At 35.4% G+C, this 23,790-nt stretch overlaps 1 protein-coding gene and 1 long non-coding RNA gene across 13 annotated transcripts in view; one reads left to right on the top strand and one right to left on the bottom strand.

Moving 5' to 3' along the window:
* Window positions 1-23,790, top strand: part of LOC126924936 (potassium/sodium hyperpolarization-activated cyclic nucleotide-gated channel 3) — a 219,488-nt gene that overhangs the window by 92,442 nt on the left and 103,256 nt on the right. The gene's annotated exons all lie outside the window — the stretch shown is intronic.
* Window positions 10,613-16,424, bottom strand: LOC126924987 (uncharacterized). The gene is made up of 2 exons (XR_007713769.1): window positions 16,222-16,424; window positions 10,613-10,876 (listed from the first exon to the last, which is right to left on the bottom strand). It is a non-coding gene; the product is annotated as an uncharacterized LOC126924987 (long non-coding RNA).

Raw genomic sequence — 23,790 nt, 5'->3', positions numbered from 1 at the left:
AATAAGAAGCTTGGAAATGTAAAAGAATTAAAATACTAGAGGATATAGGGAAACAATTCATATGACGAAAGTGAAGATTCGAAGGATTGAGAAATAGGGTGATGAAAGTAAGAAAATTAAAACGTTAGGAAAAAATAAGAAAATAAGGAGAGAGAAAAACAAAAATAATGCTTATATAAAAAGCCTTCTTAGAACTTGAACGAATCGATTTAAACGCAACGCAGAAAAATATCGGAGAATTTCTTTATACGTGATCAAAGCCGTTGCTTACATTTAATCAACGAGTGATTAAAACTGCACCACGCTGATTTATTCGGTATTTTGTTATTTAGTTCTGGAGGAAAATAAGCGAAATAATTAGCAATGTGATTTAATCCTACGCGCGATTTGTATTTTGATTGTAAGAACTTTGACATCCAAAACGAAATATTCAATTAATTGTATTAATTAAAAAATTCCCGAAATAAAAGAGACACACTATTTTCTTTTCTTACATCTGTTTTTCTATACACTTAATTGAACCATTAAAGACAAATCTTGCTTTAACACAACATTCGCCCAAACATTTCATTTGCAATTTTATGCGTAGTCAATTTACATAATCGACATCTGTCTTCTAATATCATGATTATGAAAATAAACTCGAAAGGTTTGTTTACACCGTCACTATTTTCCGTCACTATTTTCTCTACCTAGATCCTACAATTTTATAAAATTTGAAAAGATTAAATTTATACAACTCTATAATTATGTAAATCAAATGAAAAATGCAAGAGGCTACAACGAATACATTCAAGTTGGACTAATTCTCAGTAACCTTGAGAAAACAACGCTATATCGCGATTCAGTAGGAAACCGGATTTGATCGGTTGCCAGTAGAGCCATTAATTTTATTAAAATTAATTTCAACTCTCAGAAGAAATCTGATACAATTTTGTTTTATCGGATTGGTCGCGTTTGAAGAGTTCCAAGTAGCGCTCGAATATCATTAAACATCCTGCTGCCAGTACCTGATATCTGTGCCAGCAAAGAAATTTTTCTTTCCGTTTCGCGATAATACGCCACGTTTAACTCTCGTCCTTTTATCACCGTTGATAATTCAATCCGTCGACCATGATTTCCTTTCGTCATTTTTCTTCTTTCCTTTCTTTCTTTGAACGAACGGACCAAAGGAGAAATCTTACGATCTTACGTTTCCTATTTCTTACTTTGTGTTTTCTTTTAAATGATTTTTATATCTATATAGGGAATAATTGAGTAGAATATTCTGAACGTATTATTTTCCGAAGAACGACTGCGTTGATGTTAGCAGTTTCCTTTTTATACCTTGACCCTCAATAACCTTCTATGACCTAACTTAAACCTGACTCTCTATAAAAGGGCAAGATATAATAAAAATAACCACCACGCTACGTACTTGTGTGTGATTATTTTTCTTTAATCTAAATATAGTAAGAAAAAAGGCAATCAAAATATAATATAGTTTCCTACCATGATTGTTCATATGTATATTTGACAAAGACGAAAAGCATGCGGAAATAAAGATATATATATACTCACACACACATATATATAATGTAGTTTCCCGGAAGCCTGAAACAGTGTTAGACGAGGCAGTGTTAAACTCTCTCTGGGTGAATGTCACTATACATACTTATTACCTGTAATGCCACACAATGTTTGCTTTCTAAATTTTAGATTAAAGTAGAAAAATCCATATATCGTAGAATTTGATTGCGAGAGGTTAAAAAGAATTAGTATGAACTGACTTAAATACTAGGAAACATTCCTTAACAATTATATTAATTGATGTTTAAATGAAAATGAAACTGAATGTAATGAAAACAGTGTGATAACTTTTGTCAATTCATCAGAGATCATTTTAATCCGATTATTCTCTACAATCATAAAAATGTCCTTCTTGTTTATTCTGAACAAAGAATATGGTAGCTGCTGATCGTTAAAAATTCCATAAATATTCATTATGTCGCTAAAATATTCACTATGTCACTAAAATATTCGCTATATCACTAAAATACTCGCTATATCACTAAAATATGCTTTCAACAAAAAATTGTTTGCGCAACGTCGTTAAGAAATCATTAACATTCCTAGATTGCTGTTAACCAACTCGTTAGATATTTATACAAGTCCAGGAAATAAAATGCGTTTGCGAATACAAGTAAAATACAGATTCCACTACAATAAGAAATATATATTTAGTAACCAAAAAAATTCCTGTTTAGCAAAATTTTCCTATCTGAAAAATTTCCATTAAAAAGTAACTTTTCTATTCGAACAAAATCTCTGTTTAACGATCAGGAAAATATAAATAATAATTGTAACATAAATATGTGACTTTATTAATGCCAAGCTCATTTGCGTTGGCCCAACAAATACGTCAATTGTGTCAGCATCGAGAATGCTACTCTTGGACAAATGAACAGAGGATTCTCTGTGTTCTTTATTTGTTTACCGATTTCGATTATACTCAGCTCCAGCGATAATAAATGCCCGTAAGAGTGAAAACAGTAAGTGGTGCGAGAGAAACAGACGAAGGGGCTGAAGGGAGGAGGGGAGGTGTAAATAAGGTAGTCTGCTAAGCAGGCGTTCATTTTTAATTGGCGCGCTGACATTGGAACCAACATACATTCTGCGCATTCAGGTGCCATTGGCACGTATCCGTGTCGTGTACAGGCCTTTCCATTAACTACGATACAAGATTCTTCCTAGAATGTATATTGTTAATTTTATGTGTCTTTTATTGCTTCGTTTTAATAAACTAGAACAATCTTCATTCTTAGTCATTTAAAGTGAAATTTATGATACGCTTGTTTGTCTTGTTCTAAGCTTCTGTTCATGTAAATAATTTTTATTAGAGCAATTCTTGTAATATAAATTCTTCTTAATGAACATTATTTAATTTTCCATATGAGCGTAATAAATTATTTCGTAGTGTATCAATCTATTATTTCGTATATAATAATAAACGATACATGTATAATAAGCGGAAGAATTGTCCTGTGCAGTGAAAATTTCCTATACGGAAAATGTTCATCAGAATTATACATATCAGGGAAAATCCCTTATCGAATAATGTTAAGGAAAATGGACAAAGATATATATTTGTTCCAAGTAACTTTTTACAGACACACATAGTAAAGAAGAATAAAATATTGTGGTGAAATAATTGTAGAAAATTGATCTTTGTGTAGCTAATTTTTTATTTCTCATAATTCTTTCTATATTCTTCAGATAATTAAGAACTTTTGATGCAAACTGTAGTAGGAATTTCTTATAACTAAGATGTTGAAACAGTCTATATGCACCGCTGCGTTGAAGTCGAGGTCAAGGATAGCGCTGGAAAGCAACATGAACCAGGAATCCGGACGAGGGTCACATAATTTCGAATACTTTACTAGATAAAATTCCTTCCTGGTTGACGTATGATGCATCCAAAGATTCAAACGAAGCTTCTTTAATGGTTTCTTTCGTAGAATAAACATGCGTCACCGACGATATAATGCATTTTCAATCGTTGGGAAATTATTCTACGATTAAAATCTCATTTCGCCCTCTTTGCGGAGTTTGACAACTTTACTTAACTCTATTGTAGCTTATAAGATAAGTCGTTTTTCACAGAAATTTGTAATGCATAATTAGACGTATATATAGATATACTTATCTAATTCTGGCTTTAATTTTAATGGCGTGGTGCATATTTTGTTTCTTTGATATGATAGTTTGAAAATTTATGTCTTCTTGCTCGATTTCAAATACCTTTACAGATTTTTTGGTGTTTTTAAGTCAAATTAAAAATGCATACTTCGCCAAGTTTGCCAAGTTTCTAAAATTTTGTGTATTTCTAAAAATCCTCGTTACTTTTGTGGATTCTCCTCTGTCCATAGTTATTCACGAAATCTCATTTTCCATAACTTGGGCGAACCTCGAGCCTCATTCACGTTTCTTACTCGGTGCAACCAGTTATTGTGACCCGCTCAACCCATCATTATCGTCACGATTCGTTCTGGTCTCGAAGCTTTCACGCCTACCAACCCGTTGTTAACTCAACGCATCATTACATCGTGCGATAATTTCACTACTACCCCCGATCCATTAACGCGTTCTACACCACATACTTACAGTTTGCGCTACTGACTAAAAATTTAGAACAATATTCCGAACTGTGTATACGAACTGAATTTTTTCCTAATTTTGTTATTAATTCGAAATTAAGGTTGCAAGGATATGAGTAGTAATTTATTTTATACTGATAAATCTTCTAGGAAATACTGTTAAAGTAATATCATTCTGGCGTTATTTACTTTGCATTTGATAGATCGCTATCATTTCAATAGATTTTGCCGAAGATGTTTCCCAAGATAACTAAATTGACTTCCGTTTACTTCGATGGAATTCTGATAAAAATAGTATCCTAAAGTAACAATGTCCTAAGTTGTTTCTGCTACTTTATTTATAGATAAATTTTTGATAAAAAATGTTGACGTCTTTCGAAGCTACGATACCCTAAGCTAACATTACTTTGATAAATATGTGGCGAAAAAGTTTTCCAAAGTAGCAGTATCCTAAGCTGATATATTTTCTTTTACATACTCTGATATATTTGTGAGGAAAGAGTTTTCTAAGGCAACCAGAATTCTAACCCGATTTTCCATTACTTCGATGGATTTCTGACGAAAAACTTTTCTAAGGTAACAGAATTCTAATCTGATTTTCCTATACCTCAGGAGATTTTTGACATAAAGTTTCCTATGGTAATAGGATTTTAAGCTTCCACTTCTTTCCCAATATTTGGATTCTGTAGAACTATCCTGTAGAACTAAAAATATCCAATTATTTCCTAACAATCTCCATGATATAACTTTATCTAAACGATACAAAACAATAGAAGAAGAAATAACAAACACGACATTTTTACTTATTCACATAATTTACTCAGTCGGTATTAGACAGGTATACCTGACAAGCCTAAAAAGGTTTGGATCGATAACTATAAATCTTATTATAACTATAAATTATCCACAGAGATGAACTATTAAATGAGTGGAACAGATTCTACATACAAATTCCGAACAATTTCGAATAAACGATAAAATTTGAACGAAAAGCACGAATCAATATGTAAATGGAAAGAGAAGCAGTAGTTTGTGTAATTACACGATAGATCGGTGGAGGTGCGAGTATGTGGTAAACCGGTGTCTTAAAGCGTTGTAAATCTTAGAACCATGAAAGATTTACGTCTATTCGTTTGGTGAAACCTCTTGGGTTTATTAAAGAAGTGTTTCTCAGAGACACGAAATAAATTCTTATATATGGGACACTCTACAGGAAATTCATAATACGATTATATTTAATGTTCGTGATGATATAGGATTTAACTCGCTGAGAAATTTTGTGATATTTTCGATCCGATAGTTTATTTAGGTATTTAGTTTTCTCTTCTATTTCATTTTACAACTGCCTGAGACTTCTACTTCCAACGTTCGAAATTAGCTATCAAAGATTAATCATGTCGGGATTACGATTAGTAGGGGAAATCCTACGATAAGCTATTTCCCCCAGGATGTTCTTAACTTATTTTATTGCTCTAGAATTCACTTATGAAAGAAAAGTTCTTAATACAACTGTACTTTAAAAATAAAAGGAAAGTGTGTCTATTCCAATGATTTTCCTCTCCCGTTTCTTCTTTCAAAGAATATTAGTTCAAGAAACTTAATCATATATAATTTATACAACAAGATTGTCATTTATGTAAATGCTCGTTACTGCACCTGAATTTTTTACTGCCATTCGTGATTTTTATACGTTCCCGCGAGGTTAATTGCGTCACGCATATACCACGCGATTTTATGTTCGTTTTTTCACTTTTTTATAGCTTATTATGTACGTATCTATAGAACAGAGACGCTATAAAACGCTATTTTCTTCCATGAGAAGACATAAAAAATCAGAAAACACCAATATAGAAAGTCCGGGCAAATAACACTGGAATGACGTGATTCCTTCCGCAAGAGTGAGAAGAAAATATAGAATACAATTTTTTCGCCCTAAGCTTAGTTTTCCAGCGAATCTAGTTTGTAGATTTGTCAGGTATACCTGCCTAATACCGACTGAGTAAATTATGCGAATAAGTAACCAGCAGAAGGTTATTCTACATATACAACAAAATACAACAGAAATGTAGAATAACATTTTTCTGTTTAGTTAAGAATTGTCTTGGTACACTATGAAAAATTTTCGAATTTATTTATCTCGGAAGCAGAACACCTTATAGACAAGTGTTATTTTACATTTTCGACTTATTTTCATTTGTAAAATAATCTTCCGCCGATTATGTTCTCTTGTTCAATCCGGAATTAGTCACGTTCAAGTACAGTTGATAAATTTTCAAATTCGATTTTCTCCGGTGGCACTCAACGGTTCAATTCGTAGCACGTTAAGTATCGTCGTCGTTGCATCGTGCAATTGGATAACTCGGCGTTGCGAATTCGCGCGAGTCGAATCGATTTCACGTTTGCTTCTCTTGCTGCGTTGTGCGAAAATATCGAGAGAAAAAAGAGCAAAATTTTAATCCACTGGTTGTCGATACATGGAACAGTCTCTTAAATGCGCGTTAGATGTAAAATTTAATCCGAAAAGCGGCGCATGAAGAGAGCCGACAATCTGCTCGTCGATCGATAGGAATTAATTAAATCAGATTTTCCTGGCGCGAGGAAGGGCGCGAGATATCTCTTTTCCTCATCTTTTTTTAGCTTGTGATCAAATGACAAGAAAGAGGGACGATTCTTCTTTCTCTTGGTTTCACGGATCTTTTGACGTCCTTCTTTGGTTTGAGTGTGGCGATGGTTTGGTATTGTAACATTTGCAGCCTTCTCTGTGAATTATTACATTACCGCTCAGGAATATCCGGATATTTGCTTATTTTTGATCAGGCATATTTTAATAATAAGACTGCAGTCAAATGAAGCTGCAATGGTTTGGTTCTTCATAATCATAATCCTTTAACTTTTGAATTATAAGACAGATTAGGCCTCTTAAACTGATAGGAATACTTGCGACGTTAATACAACCAGTGATACTTAAATGGTATAAATATACATGTAGTATATACCAAAATATACTACAGTACATGCACAACTGCAGTGTTTCTTAATGTCCAATTTAGATTTGTATCTTGGTGATTCCGTAAAAAAGTAATATGTGCTGCTTCTAATTACTAATTCAGCATTAATTTATACACTTTGGTGAAATACCGTGACGTCAAATCAACCAGTATGTTAGCATACTTATGAGCAAAAGTATATATTACATCTGTCCTGTACAACCTTAAATTTTTTTAATGGAACTGTGGATGTTCGTGTTTCCATTTTCATGAACATAATTAACGACGTGGAATAGAAATTCGTTTTAACAACTAAATATCATAGTAAGTGCTGTACTTTGAATACTTTATACATTATTGCATATTACAATGCATTCTATAGATCTTTGACATTTTGAAGGTTCTAAAAATATACAGCTACCTTCGTGGTCTATCTAGATAATTATCTATCATCGTTCAGAACGATCGCAAACTATCATCAAGTCTTTCCAATTAAATTTTTTATGTCCAACTTGGACATTTCACGAATTCGTGGCATCTTTACCTTATTGATTCGAATCTTCCACAAGATTCGTACTTGTTTCGAAGGAAGCTCATGGAATCCCGAGCAATTGGTCGTTGACACATTTTGCTGCGGCGTTAGATGATTTTTAAAGACGGCCAGACTCGATTGACCTCGGTATTTATCGCCATCGAGGTATTTTTGCATCGAATTTTTACGTAATACGTTAATACGTATAACTTTTCATAGCACCATAGACGATCGTTGCGTAAGATTGCTCGCGAATTTCGTCACGTATCACGGAAGAATTCGTTCCTTGATTACAATTTATGTTTCTTCCTGTTATCGTCGATAATAATCGATCGGCTGACGTGCACAGTTCTAAATAACACCTCGACAAACACGTGCTATAGATTTTGTATCAATAGTATATTTTTCGCATATATCTTTTACGAGTGTTAGTGGTGATAAATCTTGTATTTTTTATGGCAAGAAACTTTATTTGCGGTTTTGTAGCGTTTGAGAGGCACAATTGAATTTTGCTTTGAAATTTTATGTTACTAATGCTGGTGATGCAGTACTCGTACGTTAATGTCATTTAAATGTATGTAAAATGTTATGGTCATTAATGATGTAAAAATGAAGTAGAATTTAAATGCGTAGGATCCCTTTTTCATTGGAAAAAAAAAAATAGTAAATTACGAAAATATGGGGTGTAAATGTTAAATGGTAATTAAGCTGAATTTTTTATGTTGTCGATCTTTCTTGTCGATGTTCTGTTCTCTGTATTTCTGCTGTATATCTGTTAATAAGTTCTACAATAAATTAGGTTTTATTATAGATTAGGGTCGTCTTATGAAATGAACTCTGTCAGTTTGGTATGGTGTAGAAAGAGCTACAGCTACTAACTTAAAAAGTTTCTCATCAGCCTCATTATTACACATGAAACTATAATAAATTAACCCAGATTTGTCTAGTATTCAAAAGATGATTCGAAGATAATTTTATTATATTTTGCAATTTTTTTAGAACTAGCCATATTATCCAGTATCCTTCAAAATTTGTAGAGACTTTTCTAAGATTAGCCAGTAGCAATACAAAAATTTAATGATTTTATTTTGAGAAGTAAATATAGTTTTTTCTGGATCAAAAAAGTCTGTCCATTCTGCATCTCTCAAATTATGAATAAAAAATAGTAAAACTTTATTTCTTTCCTATTCTTCTAACAAATTTTTTTTTGCCTATAATACACTATAAAGTAATATAATTTATTTACTAACGCAAAAAATCTGATAATTACATGATAATGTGAATATCGTTTTCTTTCTCCAATTCATTCGTTTTATTCATTTACGTAACTTACCATCTATATAGCGAATGAAAGGATATCTTTTAATGAGATCTTTATTCTTATCGACTGTCGTGTTCAAAATCGTTCTTTTATTCTATTTCTATTAATCGTGTTAAGATTGTCTTAATTTTTAATAAATGCTGGCAAGACATGTGATTTCGTTGTCAACTGGTTATCTTGTTTGAATAATCGTCTCTTTAACTAATCATTCCGAGTAATTTACGTAGGAATAGGTAATTGTGCATGTGAAAAACACTTCATAACAAGCATGACAAATCGTTACATAGGGATACATTGTGAAACAAACTTTACATATTTATAAGTTACAAATTCTTTTCGCTATTATAACCCACCCTCTGTAGCCAATCAAAGAAATTTCATCCTCCAATTTCTTCTCTCCAAATTTTTATTTTTATTAAAATAATTCTAAAAGAGTCCAACCTAAATAATAACCTTCCTAATTCAATGATTTTCAATTAACAAGTCTCTCGCATTTATTGCTAATAAAATTTCAACAAAATTCGACAGAATTCATTCGAATTTAAACATAAAACATTCGATCGGTCATAATCATGTGGAACATAGATCGCTTTATTCGCAATCATCTCAATTATATGGACGTTTGTCCAACGATACTCATCGAGTTCTTTTTTTATCGAGTTTCATGATGTAAAATAGGCTCTACAAACAGGCTTTTATTTTATGGTAGCGTTTCGTCACCAACAAGCCGTCTACCTCGCGGGGTATGGAACGTGAAACTTTCGCCCGTTCTCAGAATCTCGAACCGCGCACATTATGCATATTTACATCTTGGTGGTTTTATGCAAATTTTTTCATAGTCGTTTCCAGACGCACTCGACGGTCTATGCCTTTTGTATGCCTGCTGTAGCCGTCTAATTGCATTTGCATTAATCCTTTTATTTCTTGGACGTCGAAACTATATTTTGATAGGCAGCGTTTGAACACGAACGTGGAAAACATTGTTACAAGAAAGTAATTTAATTTTATTCTGATTTTAAATGCTAGACAATATATGATGTAACATTAATAATAGTAATGAATTATTTCTAAATTAATAATACTATTTACAAGTATACATATAACCTTACCTTTTATTTTATACTAAATAATGTTATATATTATTTATTAATAATAATATTGTATAGACGAGTTTGCCCTTTGTGTTATTATAAACGATAAGAATTATTTATTTCATTATAAAATATTATATACACATTTTTTATTATAAAACAAAGGAAGTAAAGTTTCATATATATTTTATAATGAACAATATATTTTTTTTTATCTTTGTTTATTGATTCCAGGTTTTTTACATATTTTTTTTTTACATGATTTTTTTTTCTAGAATAAACGCTGAATTCTAATTGTAGGGTGGTACAGGCAAAAGTACCGATACGCGACGGTACGACGTAGCCTTGCTTTATTACATTTTTTTTTTTTTTTTTTTTTTTTTTTTTTTTAAGATTATTGTTGTGTCTTACATTTAAGCCGCTGTTGCGCTGTGCTTATGTACGATATTTTAATTTATGTCCTGAAAGCCTGGACGCAAAAACAGGACAGTTAATGAACAATATATTTTTTTTTTTTTTTTAACTTTGTTTATTAATTCCAGGTTTTACATATTTTTTTTTTTTTTTACATGATTTTTTTTCCAGAATAAACGCTGAATTCTAATTGTAGGGTGGTACAGGCAAAAGTACCGATACGCGACGGTACGACGTAGCCATGCATTATTACATTCTTTTCTCTTTTTTTTTTTAAGATTATTATTGTTATTGTTACATAAAATAAAATTAAGCCGCTGTTGCGCTGTGCTTATGTACGATATTTTAATTTATGTCCTGAAAGCCTGGACGCAAAAACAGGACAGTTCGCTAGCCTGTTAGGGAGGGGCTGGGCGGGGATGGACTGGGACTGGCGGGGAGGGGTGGGGAGGGGGTGGGGAGGGGTGTTCTGTGGGATTAGTATAATATTTGTTTATCTATTTACATATTTACATATTTACATATTTACACTTTTATTCGGTGAGCGTTGCTGTTCTGTGGCTCTTTATCTTGTTGTTTTTTGTTATGGGTTCCGTATCCACCAATATTTTTTTGTGTTTTTTCTGTGTTTGTCTTCTGTATCCTTTTGGGGGAGGGCCATGTTGTATCTCCACCTAGTGTCTGCCGTGCGGCCATCTAGGTTTTCCTCGTATTGAATAGATTTCATTCCTATTTTCCTTTGCATATGATAAATTATGGGGATGTTGTTTTGGTCTTGGAGATAGTTTCTTTCGTCTAGGTATAGGAAGGCTTCGGGGGGGATGTAGCCTGTTAACAGAGTGTTTTTGAAGTATGCGTCGTTTGGGTATAAGCAGCCGAAGATTAGGCTGTTTTCTTTGATCTTCGCGGCTTGCGAGAAGTGATTTCTCGTTAGTTTTAGGATGTGACAGTCGATGCGGTGGATGTTGGCTAAGTCGTATATTTTTTTGTTTTTTATGTATTTTCTGTATCCGCTGTGTTCTGATCTGTAAATGCTCAGGCAAGCTCTGATGCATTTTCTTTCAAATATGCGAATTTTTTCCATTATTGACGCTGGTATGTTGTACCATATTGGGCAGCCGTAGGTTATAATGGGTCTTATTAGCGATTGGTAGCACATGATTTTTACTTTGCTATCGAGAATTCTGGAGTAAAACAGCCTTTTTGTATTCCAAAAAGCTTTGCTGGCTTTGGAGAGTTGGATTTCGATGTGTTGCTTATAGTTTAGTTTTTCATCTATATTTATTCCTAGGTATTTTACGCAATTTTTGTGCGGTATGAGGTTCTCTTCGTTTGCTTTTTCTTTTAGGCGGAATTTCCTGACTTGTTCCCTTTCTGCTGGGCCGATTTTGCTTGTCATGGGTCTGAATAGTATGGTTTCGCATTTGCTTGCGTTAATTTTTAGTTTCCATGTATGATAGTAATCGCTGATTTTGTTAAAGAGTTCTTGGAGTTCTGTTCTTATCGTTTTGGTTTTGCGGCCTGTTACGTAGATGATTAGGTCATCCGCGAAGGCTATGGAGCGTTTGTGTGTGGATGTGTTGAGGTTAAAGAGGTTTAGTAAGTCGTTATTGTAGATGCTGAAGAGTAGCGGGGAATTTACTGTTCCTTGTTGCAGGCCGTTCTCTATGGAGAATTCTTTGCTTGAGGTGTGCGAGCCGTCGGTCATTTTGAAAGTTTTGTTTGTTATCATGTCCCATACTATTTTGATTAGGTATTCGGGGAAGTTCTTTTTAGTCATTTTATAAATGAGTCCTGGGATCCAGACGGTGTCGAAGGCTTTTTCGATGTCTATTAGGCAGGCGGCTACTCGCTGATTTGCGTTAAGTGCCCAGCAGATATCCGACGTAAGTTTATTTATTGCGTGGATTGTGGAGTGTTTGTGGCGGAAGCCGAATTGGTTTTCCGGGATTATCTTATTTTTTGAGCAGAAGGCTGCTAGGGGGTTGTTTATGATCATTTCGTATACTTTGCTTATGTTGGGGAGGAGGCTTATGGGTCGTAGGTTTGCAGGTGATGAGCCGTCTTTATTTTTTTTTGTAATGGCTATGAGTTTGGCTTTTTTCCATTTTTTGGGGAAGTACGTGTTATTTAGTGCATTATTAAACAGTACTGTGTAGTACCATTTTATTTTGTTTGGTAGGCGTTTGAGCGCGATGTTTGGGATGCCATCGAAGCCGGCGGATTTTTTGTTGTTTAGCGTGGAGAAGATTGTACTTAGTTGGTTGAAGTTTGTAAAGTAGTTTATTTCTGGGTCGGGCTGTTTGGGGTCGTCCGATGTGTTTTCGTTTGAGAATGTGCAGACTGTTTTGTTTAGCGCTATGTCTTGTTTTATTTTATTTTTTAGTATGTTTGTTTCGGCGATGATAATTCTGTTTAGTTGTTCTCGGCCCATGTGTTCGTTTTGTGTGTGAGTTTTGACGAAGTGGGTACCGATAATGTCTAGTTTTTCCGTTGTTTTTGATATTATGAAGTTGCCCTCTGTGTCTTTGTTGGTGTTTTGTATCTCGATGCCTGCTTCTTGGATGAGGGAGGCTTTTTCTGGAGGCAGTTTGAGGGGCGGGATGGAGTTTTGTTCCTTTGGTCTGAAAATTTGATTTATCTGCGGGAACATGTTAGCAGAGTCTTTTTTGGAGATATTTTTTATTTTATTTGTCCAGTATTGATTTATAGAGTTTGCGAATTCTTGTTTTAGTTGTGATTTTATTTCGTGTAGCAGGTATTTTAGGAATTCTATGTCTTCTCTTTTGTTGTAAGAGTAGTTGAGTCTTAGGTTGTTTAATTTCGATAGTATGTAGCTTTTGTCTCGTTGTAGATTTTTTATTTTATAGTTTATATATGGCTCGCAGGAGTCTTTTTTTTTAAATGTCGGTACGGATTCTTGTAGGGCGATTTGTATATGTTTTTCTATTTCGTCTATGAACGAGTCGATTTGTCTGTCTGTTAGGTTGACATTGTTGTAGATTTTTAGGTCGCAGTTCTTTTCGAGCAGGTTTTGGAACTTCTTCCAGTCTGTCTTTTTGTAGTTGTACCTGGGTGTTTCGGTCTGCGTTTCGAGTGTTAGGTCGTCGGATGTGTTTTTGCTTATCTGAAATACTATGGCGTTATGGTCGCTGTCGTAGTCTATGGTTTTGAGAGTGTTATTTGGTCGTAAGTTTTGGAATTTTATTCGGGCGTCTGCTAGGCATATGTCTAGGTAGGAGCGTCCTTTTGGGTAAGAGGGTAGCTCGGAGCCATAGAGGTTTGTTTTGTAGAAAATGCTTTTATTGTCTAGCCAGGTTCTGACGGAGTTTCCTCTCGTGTTGTTTATTTCGTTTTTCCAGCTGGTATGTTTGGCGTTAAGGTCACCGGCTATTATGTAGTAGTTTTCCTGTTTGTCGAGCTGTAAAAGTTGGAAGAGATTGTCGAATTCGTCGTTAAATTGTTTCTGGTTTCCGTAGGCTGCGTAGGCTGCGGAGATAAATAAGTTTTCTTTATTGTTTATTTTTATTTTTATGATCGTCGTCTCTAGGATTTTGAAGTTTGTTATTTTGTCGTTTTGTATTGTTTTGAACTTCAGGGGGTTTTTTATGAGGATTGCCGTTCCTCCTCCTTGGGTAGCGTTTGGTCTGTCGTGTCTTATTATAGTGTAGTTTTTGTATTGCACCTTATGTCTATAGTTCAGTTTGGTTTCTGAGATGAGTACTATGTCGGGGGTTTCTTTCTTAATTAGTGTTAGCAAGCTGTATCTTTTTTGGTTTGAGATTAGTGAGTTGGCGTTTATTGATATGATTTTCAAATGATTAACTTTTATCTGGTTTATTTTCTGCTGTGATTGGTGGGCGGGTGTGATTTTGGCTAATCTTCGTCTATATTTTCGATGATGTTGAAGATGGAATCGATTCTTTCTTCATGTGTATTTAGTGCTTTTTTGATTTCGTTTAGTTGTGTTTGTTGGTCGCTTAGGGCTTTTAGGATGCTTTTTTTGAAGTCTTCGATGACATTTATTATGCTTATTTGGGGTGAGTCTATTGTCGGGTTAGGGTTTTGTTTGGCTTGTGCCGCTATGTTTGTTACTTGCGGACTTGTTTCGTTTATACTTGTTCTTTGTTTTACTATGTCCGCGAACTTTAGTTCGGGGACGTACTTACGGCTTATTTTGGCGATTCTTTCCGTTTTTGCTGCTTTTGCTTTGGTGATTTTTTCATTAATCTTTTTCCGTAATTCGACGAGTTTTGGACATCCTTTGTATGATGCAGGATGTCCGTAGTTTTTGCAGTTTACGCAGTAGATTTTTTCTTTGCTTACTGCTGCTTCTTTTTTTATTTTGCACTCGCCTGGCCCGTGCGGTTCAGTGCATTTTACACAGCGATAGTTTAGGTTACAGTTTTGTGCTGTGTGGCCTATTCGCTGGCATTTGTAGCACTGCGTGATATCATTTTTTTTAATTTTTTCCCAGGCTATTTTCAGATAGTTAAGTCTGTTTATTTTTAAAAGGTTCCCAATGTTGCTATCGGGGGAGATTTGGATTATATAGATTGGGAGCAATGTGTTGTTCTCCCTTGATTTTCTTGTTGAGAAACGCGTCACTTTGGTGAAGTTAACTTCTTCTATTTTCAGGGCTTTTAGGTCTTCTAGAATTTCCGCTTCTGTGTAGCTGTTTCCTAGCCCTTTTAGAAGGTATGTGTGGGGTTTTTGAGATTTTGGGGTGTATGTGAAATAGGCCGTGTTGGCTGCGGTCAGTATCTTTTTTGCGTTCTCGTGGTCATTTAGGTTTTGCAGATAAAGTACGTGCTTACCTGAGTGGATTCTTTTGATATGGAAGTTCTTGATTTTGAGGGACTTTTCCATAAGTGCTATTGTGTCTTTTGGGTCTTGTAACGTTATGTTGATGGGGGGTGGCCTGGCCCCTTTCGCTGATGTGGGGGGGTCTGCCTGGTCTTCGGCTGGGTGGCTGGGTGGCAGGCCCTTGTGCGTTTGGTTTTTCAGTGCTGATGAAGGTTGCGGTGTTGTTTTTTTCGGCTGGGCGGCGGGGGGGGTGCTTGTCCGGGCGGTGTAGCTTTTGCTTGTGGTTATTGGTGTCGTGATCGGGGGAGTGGGCTGTCTGGTTGCCTTTTCTCTTAATACGTCGTTTCTTTTTTTAATGTTATCGATAATGTTTTCATGCGGTTGCGGTGTGTTGTGGTCTTGTGCTTGGAGGGCATCGAATCTGTTTCTTAATGTGATAGCCATTGGTTGTGGTTGTGGGCTTCTTCTTTGTTTCATATTTTCGTTTTTATCGTCGCGCTCTTCTTGTGAGTCGCTTTCTTCTCCTTTTAAGTTTTCTAGCTTGGGGTTTATTTTATTCCTGGTTATCAGGTTTGGGGGCGGATTGAGTTTCCGCGTCTTTTGTGTAGCAGTTCTTATGCTGCTATCTTTAATTATTTGTTGTTTTTCTATTTTTCTTTTGATTCCTTTTTTTGACGAGTTTATGGCGGATTCCGCCTCCTTGGTTTCGAATTCATTTCTTTCTTCTTCTATTTTTAACTTGGTTCTAAAGTGGTTGATGTTGTCACTATTTTTTCACTGTTTAGCACTTTTTTTGTTTTTCTTTTTTTTTGCTCTCTCACTGTCTACTGTACACTGTATAGCTTGCCGCGCTCGCTGTTAGGGCCTACGCCTGTTTATCCCTTAGGGCCGAGAGGTCCGGCCTGCTCGGAGGATCACGGTCAACTGAATGAACAATATATATATAATAGTGTGAGATCAGAATGTTTAGCCTCAAATAGGAATTGGAACTACAATCAGTAACAGACGACGGTGGCTGTGTGGTTACGGTAGCTGACTGCAAACACTTAGGATAGCCGTTCAAATCCAATCGCTCCTGAATTTTGGCTAGTATTAGGAATGGCAGAAGATACAATTGCGAGGATTCGTACTATACGAAGCTAGTCCTTGGCATGGGCGTATATACATATGGGAAGAAGTTGATGACGAAGGGGGAATTACCTCCCCTGAGATATAAAAAATTTAAAAATGCCTACTATGGAAGCAACATAGGAAAGGCCCAAAAGAAAAAAAGAAAAACTCTTCCTCGTATTATTCTTAGTACCTGTAACAGAAAAGAATCTACCTATCTAATATATTATTTAAGGAGAAATTTACACAAATTAAGGGTTATGTTAATAACTTCATATAATAGCTTTATAACTTCATATGATAGTACCTGAACACGAAGGGCACCTGCCCGAAGTGGATTAATGTGTAATAATCGCGTAGCATTTACGAAGGAGCATAGTCAAAATAAGTTTAGCAATAATAAATAAACTGCAAATATTGCCTTAGTGTTAGTAGTTCAGTTACAGATTCCAGGTTAAATGCCCTGGGGCCCCGTAGTCCATAATTTTTGATAATTCCTACAATAATATTTTATAATTAGATTTACGGATTTCTTATACAAATTCATTTGCGAGAATATATTTAAAAAAATAAAACACCGGTAAAAGACAAACGGGTAGACAATTGCATTACGTATTAAGTATTATAGAAAAATATTAAAGGAAGCATATATATTTTGTCGTATTACGTGCATTCTGTGTAATTTTGCACGTTCAAATTTTTCACAAATGCGTAAAAAACCGCGGTCTATTTACATAATAAAATAAATAATTCTTGTGTGTCATAAATCAAACTTTCTTTACCATTCCCTCCAGAACTTCTTGTCCCCTCAGAATATCGCTTAACGTTGTGTCTAAAGATGTAATCGCATCTCAACAGAGGTAGAAATTTGTCAAAAGAGGAAACTAATTATCCTGCTAATGAGACGTCGAACGACGTCGTAGACCAAGAAAACGAGATCGATGCTCGAGGAGTGGAATCCGGAAAGATGGAAGAAAAACGTTGGTAAAGAGCCATTTACTCGCAACTGCGACGAATCATTCACAAAGCTCGTAAGCGACTCAAAAGTTCCTGGCTCTGGCTTTTTCCATCGATCGAGAGTTCACCTCATCGCAAACGATTCTGCGATAAAAACAAAACACGAATTACAGAATCCTGAGATATTTGAAAATTATAGATTTTTTGCTTTTGTTTCTTTCGGTCGTTTAAGAGTATGTATGATGTCTGTAATCTTTGGAGAAATGAGTTTATTAGTTATGGTTTGTGTTATCTGGAATGGGTTGATAGTTCTGGAAAGATCTTCTGTCCATTATGATAAGAAAATTTGTTATTTAGAACGAAGGCTCAGTCAAAGGATAGTATCTAATTTTACAACTTCCAATAAGCGATACTTGTTGAGTTTTATGAGCTAAATACGAATCTACGAACCTGTTTTTTTTCCAGTACCCACAGTTGTGGAAAAAGTCAAGATTGAAAACAATTACAAATTTTCGATATTGAAGATGTTCTGTGTTTTTACAGGATACAAAATCCATTGATGATTTTCCATTGATGAATTTTTATTTAAGATATAAAAGAATCGTGGAAAATATGTGTCCAATAGAAGAAATACATTACTTGAACTATCCTTATCAAGACGAGCAAATCCATGAACATTACCCTTACATATCAAGATCGTACAAAATAAATCGAAATAAAAATAATAGATTGGAATATATTTTGTATTTTTCTGTATCAATGTAGATATAGGACAAAATTTAAAGATTATGAAAAAGATAAGAGGAAGGAAAATTGTCGTGTCTTTGGATAGAAACGTTTGTCTAACAAGAGAGGAAAGTTAAATAGTTGTTGAGTAAACAGTACAGAACGACGAAACGCACTTCCATCGATCACATAATCATATCGCAATGTAATGGTGTATTGTTTAGCATTAATTAACTCGCAGCGAAATCGAGATTAGATGTACGATGACAAGGGAAGCCAGCTGGTTTGATAATAATAATTGAATCAATAACCACATCGAAGTTGAATCAAGGCGACCTGCTTTAGAACCGAACATACATATATATATATATATATATATATATTGCATTGTATATATCATATTACGCAAAGAAAAATTGCATTACGTAAAATTTTCAACGTAATTTTCTATTTATTCCTATTATTTCTACAGTTTGTTTCCATATTTAATTTTATGAACATGACGTATTTTAACCTTCGGGTGACGGAGGCTGACTGAATTCTGATACACGCAGACATTTCTAGGATTCATTACTTTTTGAGCTACATAGACGTCTATAAAGGCTAGTTTTTAAAATAATTTCAATAAATGACAGAATGATCTTAATGATTTTTTAATATGTTGTCGGAATCATGATTCCAAACAACTTTTTCCTTACACATAATCCGCGGACGGCCTTAGTTCCCGAGATATTCGTAAAAAACTGTCGTTACCACTACAGTAAATTCTGCCTATCATTGTGTATCCGTAACAACGTACGTGTTAGTATTATTTGTCGATTGCCTAGAGGCGCGGTTGTTTATGTACGGACATGATTATATTATATACGGTGTATTATATGCTGTGTTTCAGTTTGTAAACACAGAGAGGTGAGAAAGAAATGTAGCTTCTTTTTAGGCGACACAATGTTTACCTACGACTACAAACATGATGGCGTTAGTTGAGCATCGATTGTCAATCTTTCGGTTACTACGTTGAGTTGTTGCGATCGTTCGGCAGACGTCGGTGGACATTGTGTATATTATAAACGAAAGATAAGAGTTAAGTTTGGGTTAGGTTATTGCATCTGGCCGCCTCTAGGCACGTACACTGTCACGGACGTGCAACTATAGGCAGAATTCATTATAATCATCGATATTTTATTGCGAATATTTTGGAAATTGGGACCGTCTGCGGATTCTATGTAAGGGAAATCCGTTATTCGAATGATTCTGACCACCGACAACATGTTCCAAAACCATTGAATTATTCGAATATAAAAATTCTTCCGCAAAAGATTGATATTGTAAAAATGGAATTTGATACCTGATAAAAAAAAGCTTTTCATTAGAAAAGAAATTGACCAATACTTTTTCTAGCCACTGTAAAGGAGGGTCGATATTATTGCCAATTTTTAAGATTTTCAACATTGTATCGACAATATATTGAAACTAAAGCGAGATTGATACATACAAAAGTCCATTTATAATGGCACCAAAAATTAGGCTTTCTTACGTACGATACCGCCAAGAACTTTAAATATTGGCAGTAATACCGATCTTTTGAATGCTCTTTACACGATAGATACAATAGTGTCCGAATACAAGAAAGGTGAATGAATTCAAAAAAAGCAACGAAAGAACGACAAAACGCCTATCTCCCTTTCCTTTTAATCTCGAACGCGTACTGGAACGTCAACTGGAACATCTCGTAAGCCAACTTTTCTCTTTCTCTCTTTACGCCTCTCTCTTCGGACAAATTGGAAACGTAGCAATCGAAAGTGAACCTTGACACCTTTTACAACCCCACCTATCCTCTCTCTGTCCCTGTCTCCTCCCTCCACGTTGCCTAGGTAGCTTGTGCTAGTCGTTTTTCGAGAGGCGACACACTCGACACCGTGATACATGTGTTGTTCTCCTCGGTCGACCGCATCAGCCAGCAGGGAAGTTTCTTAAAATAGAGTCTAGTGTCGAGCCGGAGGTTGCTGTATGCATGCGAACACATCCCGTTCCGGACGATGATACAAACACACAGTGTCGAGCCACTCGAGGTTGGTCGAAGGGTTGGAAAAGGGTTGAAAAAGAGAGAGGCGCGCGGCTGAATGTGCCCGCTCATGCACGCCAGCCACGCGAATTCCGCTGAACATCCCTCGCGTTTAATTGTGACAATCGTTCTTTTCTCTCAGGGTCGAGCTACTTTCCTCTTTGCTTGTCCTTTTCATTCTTCCTCTTTTTTCTGTCCCTCTTTTTCGCCGTTTCCCCTTTGTTTTTTTGTTGTTATTATCGTTATCAGAGATGATCGAATGAATATGGATTAGGTTTACGACGTGAACGTGATTTCTTTTGCTATTTCTGAATTCATTTATACGAACATTTCTATACGCAAATGGAAGATTTAATTATCAAGCGTGAGAGAGTTTCGGGATGGGAAGTAGTTGCACTACTTCAAAGGATAGGAATATTGTTTTCCGAAGAAGTCCAAGGAAAACTAACGATCGAAAGAAGGGTGTCTGATTTAAGTTTGACTGAATAATATATTTAGATCGTACGAACTTTCAATGAACTTTGACTTTTTCATATTTATATATATTCCATCTTTAGATTTGTTACTTGAAATAACAGAAATAATTTCCCCTAGTGAAGTGTACGTACCAATTCTATTTCTTAACTATTCTCTTTTCCCTGTGCTATTTCTATTTTACTCCATCTTCCTTTATCTTCGAACTCGTTCTACACCTATCCGTATTAACAAAGTCTTTGTAAATATATATATATTTGTTCCAAATACGTCAAATAATTTAAGTCGTTTCCTTGTTCAATTATGGAATTGCTTCTTTAGAATTTTTACACTGTTGCTGTCAGATTACCGTACGAGCTAGAAATATATTTGCTCCGTTTGAGAGAAGTAATCCAAACTAGGAAGAGTAAAAATTATCGTTAGTTCTTTCTCAGAATCTATACACAGTTCATAAGTGTTTCCGACGCATTTTGTAACCACATTATGCAACTAATATTACTTTGTTCCCAGTCAGCACGTAGCAGAATATTTCTTCTTAAGATATTACTTCTGTAAATATGCCACATACTTTCGAGATTTGTTCACGTAGCTACACTCAGCGGAAAAAGCATACGAAAGCGACGTTGTGCAGGTTCAGCTAGATGTCAAGCAGTAGCAAGTGTCAAGTATTAGAATCTCTTGAAACGAAGGGACGAAAGCTATTTATCCTATTTTTAGAATTAGAACTAAAAATAGAAGACTTCAAAAGTGTCAATTTCCTTTTTTCCTAACGTGTCTTTCAACTTTCAACTTTCTTCGTCTGATACTCGTTATTAAATCTCAATTAATAAATCCTCGTTAGATCATTGATGGATCATAACGATCTGGACGAAATTATTTAATCTTACAATATTTTCTTTTAATTTGTATTTTGTGTTCCATATAACAAGTTTTAAAAAGTATCAGCATGAAAATTATATTTTGTATTTTACATTGATATCTTAATTAAATAATCGCTTCAATTACACAGTCATATCAACCTATGCAGAGAAGCTTAAAATGACACAGTCCTTATCAGTCACCCGTGTTCTAACCAGCTTTCCAATTCAGTCTTTTCACTGCATTTCGGCCGTCGTCAAGGGTTAAACATCAAACACCTCCAAAAAACTCCCAATGCAAGCACTTAAAGTACCCACACTCCTTCCACCAACTACAGCTCCCACTTAATACCCACGCTTACCAGCCATAATTCACTCATAAAAAGACCACAACCCCTTTAATCGTCTCCTACTCGTGTTTCTCATCTGCTCACCCTCAGGTGATCCCTTTCAATCTCCTCTTGACACACGTCCTCTGACCCATCTATGCACCGTGATCATAAATTCTATCCTAAGTTCTTGGTAAAAATCCTAATTCATGGTGCAAGTGATATCAGGCTGATTTTCTGGTTGAAAAAATAAGATGGAAATAGGGGGAAAATCAAGAATAACAAAATTGCATTGGAGGACTTATTTTCGAGAAAATCAAGTTTGGAAACTTGTCAAGCATACTCAAGTAAATTTGCCTAATTCGCAACTAGACAAGAGTAAATAATTATTATGAAGCTATTCTACGTATAAGATTAAGTCGAAAACGTGGAATAGAATATCTTTTAAGACCTCGTTTTTAGAGAAAATACGAGCTTGCGTAAAAATCCGCAGCCCAGTAATAAGTCTTTCTTGAAATATGAAAAATTCTTTTGTTGGTTAAACCGGCGATAAAATCGAAGTATAAAAATTCGAAGGCCGCGGCAGGTTTAAAGTAGACTCTCGTCCGCGTTTCTCTGTAATCCAAGTTATTATACACATATATGTATAATTCTTCCTCTTTTTTATCAAAAGCAACTGAGCAAGGTGAGACATCCACTCGTTGATATTTTTCCTGGCCAACGCTTATTGTTCGTGGCCCCGTATCGACGTTCTTGTTAATTGGGGGTAGGATAATTAGCGTTCAATTAGGCAGGGTCGCTTGGCTGGCTTGAATCAAATAAGAGTGATTACAATGACTCGTGAACGGGTTGGTCGTGTAACACGAATCTCTGTTCGACCATGGAAACTAGGTCGTTGGGTTGCGTTGGACAGATTTCTCGTTTCATTGGGGACCACTGCGTTTCGTTTGTTTTCCTCGTCGATCATGATGCTATAGTGACGGGAGTTGATATAGCGAAGCATCTGTGACGAGATATTGTTTGGCAGATTGTGCATGGCAGGTGTCATGAGAGAATCATTGAACAACACGCTTGTTTCGGATTATTATATTTTGCAAGTTTATTTTGCGAAAGAAACGTATTTGCGAAATTGTAGGTGTTTAAGAAAGTTAGTGGATTTTGCAAGCTTCTACGGAGGCTTGTGTAATTATTTTATAATCAGAATTTCGTTTGATTATGTGAACGAGAATTGTCGTTGATGGCAATTTTTTAGTTCGATTTCGAGTTTAAGAAACTTATAACTGCTTGAAGAAAAATGCTTAGCTGCAGTGACTTACTCCAGTTTATTCTTTGTTTCTACGTTTGACCATACATCTGCAAAGTTTCTGACCTCTACGAATTTTTTATGTTCATGTGATTACATTGTACTTATTAATGATCGTATATAATGGATTGCAAACAACTTGTTCAATAATTAAAACAACGCTCTTGTATAACTTTCTTAGAGTAGTTCAGACAATAAATGACATAGTCTCTGTACCTATCTGTCAACTACAGGTATCTTTTTGTTACACTTTAAAGCCAATTATTAACGAATAACGCAATATCATTTTAAACGAAATATAGAAAAACGCTTATCTTTCTTTAAAAGCAATTTAATTAAATAGATGGTGTTGTGTCCGAATGTTAATGCGAGTAACTGTATGTCGAGAGGTGGATCGCGATGGAAACGCGGCTTTTCCGCGGAATGCTCGCGGCGACGGAACGATCATCTGCGCGGCGCGCGGTTCAATAAATGCGCGAGGCCATATTCATCTCGCGACGCGCGGAGCCAATAGAATTAATTTGCGAATTTATCCGCGACGCGAGGTTTCCTCGCATTCAATGAAAGTGAAATTAAGTCCGGTTCATCGGGCGGCTAGCGAGTCTTGTTAAATGGCGCGCGCGGCATTGTGCAACAGCGCGCTCGCGCCGAGATGTCATCTTCTTTTTTTCCGGCAAACAATGCA

The sequence above is a fragment of the Bombus affinis genome, chromosome 15, assembly GCF_024516045.1.
Source record: "Bombus affinis isolate iyBomAffi1 chromosome 15, iyBomAffi1.2, whole genome shotgun sequence".
NCBI lineage: Eukaryota > Metazoa > Arthropoda > Insecta > Hymenoptera > Apidae > Bombus > Bombus affinis.
Note: the sequence above shows the minus strand (reverse complement) of the source record. Positions and strands in the feature narration are given on the sequence as shown.